We start from the raw sequence: 2344 nt of genomic DNA, 5'->3' as shown, positions 1-2344 counted from the left end.
ACAAAAGAATAAAAAACTAATAAAGGGAAAAACATAAACTATCAGAAAAAAAGAAAATGATTTGAATCCCATCTTTGCCATGGTTTGACTTTGTGTAGGTCACCTCACTAGATTCCAATTTTCTTATTGATCAAATTTGGAGTTCAAATCCATATCACCTATTCATAAGGCTTGCCACTTCTTTTGGCTATACCATAGGACATCCTCATTATCATGTAGAAGTCATATTGCAGGAAAGTTTGCTAACCCTTTATTGGCAAGTTAGCCAGCCTTGAAGTAGTAGGGAATGGTGAGAATATAGCTATGTAGCTGTTCCATTATGATCTACTTGTTTTCAGTCAACCGAGAGATTAAACAATGAGCATAAATGGAAACACTAAGGCATTGAAATAATAAATAAGGAAGAAGGGTATTATGAGATACCATGAGACCAAAGAAATGAACACATTGTTTTAATACATGTGGTTTCCTATACCCATAAGTAGGCTATACTCATTATGTTCTTCAATAAAAACAAGTCCAGAGCCAAGAATTGTTCCATTGAAACATCAGCTGTCCAAAAGCAGAAAAGACAGAATGTGGACCCAGAACACTGATAAAGGTCAATGAGGAGAGATTTCTTAACAACTGTGACTTCCAAGTGAATCAGTATGACAGTGAATGTGTGGGGGTGGTATTATACATAAAGGGGAAAGGTATAATACTCTTGAGAATCTATCCAATAATGTGCCTATCCTTTCTGAATTAAGAGCAGCCTGTGTTTATCACAGACTGTGCTTTAAGTCTTTTACTAAGCAGTTCTAGAAAGATGTCTTGGCTCATGTTCTTTGATTATATGTCTCTATACGATCTACCCCATGCCCTCTACCACCTTTCCAAAAGAAAAATAATATTCATCCTGCATAAGCTACCAGGTCATTCATCCTCATGCACATCTCTAAACCTATTCCTGTATTTTATCAGCACTCTTTTTTCCTACCCAATAAAGTAAAACTACTTAGTCTAGAACTCAAAGTACCTTACTATCTGTTATAACCTGAAATTCCTAGCCAATCTTCATACTTTGTTTATGGTCTAGAAAAAACTGATTCACAGTGAGATTCACAATGCCCCCCCCATTAAAATATAATTTGGGATTATGATTGGGAAATTTAAAAAAATAAATAATAATACAATCCAGCATAAAGAATGTTAATTGGAGATTATTTAAGTCAATATGAAGCTAGCACAAACCTGTTTCTTTTTGAGTTTGAGGTCATTGGTTCATACTACCATTCCTATTAACATCTTCCAAAAGGTTAAGCATATCTTTCTCTAATACAACAATAGTTTGAACTTTGATTCAAGAGTATTCCTCTCACTGCTAATCACTAATGATTGCCACCACAGTTGCATATAAACAACGAGTACCAATAAACTTTTTAAAAAGAATATTTGTTGAAAAGATGTAGCAAGGATAGAAATTTTTAAAATTCCCTGCTACATGTCTAGGGGGAATGTCCTCCTCTCCACCACAATAGTTCTGTGGGAAAATGAGTTTAAACATAATGTAATTTCTTGATAGCATTTACCCTACCTGGTTCATTTCTAATGCAGCATAGAACCAATCCTCAACTCTGCTATTGACTAATTTGGGTAGACATCTTATGACTTTACTTCTTACTGTTTTTAACTATTCCCACCATATTTGGGCAATGTCACCAGTATAGTAGCTGCTAATAAAATTGATTTCAAATTAACTTATAATAAATATGAAAGATGGAGTTGATTTCTAGTAGCCTCATGGAGAAAGAAAAATATCCTATGGATTAATGCTTTTTGAGGTGAAAATACAGTACCTGACCTCACAGGAAAAATTGTGCTTGGCTGGGAATTAGGACACCTAGTTCTAATCACAGTTTGACCATTAACTACTTAACTTCAGTGGCCTCTAGTGAATCATTTCCCTTCTTAGAATTAGCTAACTTCAGTTGTAAATTGAGGAATATTTAATTATTTAAATGCTGTCTCTTCCCATTTTAATATTCTGTTTTCTGTATTCTAATATTCTATATTCTATATCTCTTTACCCTTAACATGTGTATTCTCTATTTTAATAGGCTACCTTCTAAAGTCTTGCCCAATTCTAATGTTATATACTATTCTGATTTGTCTCTTGTGATTCATAAACTGACTATAAAGGCAATTTCAAAAGAAGAATATCAAACACATTTCAACAGTGGCAGTATAGTTGCAAATAGTTGTTCTCCCAAAGGAACTTGCAGATATGGACATTTAGGGGGATAAAACAACTCTTAATTCCAAATAATAAATGTTTTGATTCTGAATAGATTATAGGTAGAAA

Source organism: Sarcophilus harrisii, chromosome 2 (genome assembly GCF_902635505.1).
Source record: "Sarcophilus harrisii chromosome 2, mSarHar1.11, whole genome shotgun sequence".
Lineage (NCBI taxonomy): Eukaryota > Metazoa > Chordata > Mammalia > Dasyuromorphia > Dasyuridae > Sarcophilus > Sarcophilus harrisii.
Note: the sequence above shows the minus strand (reverse complement) of the source record.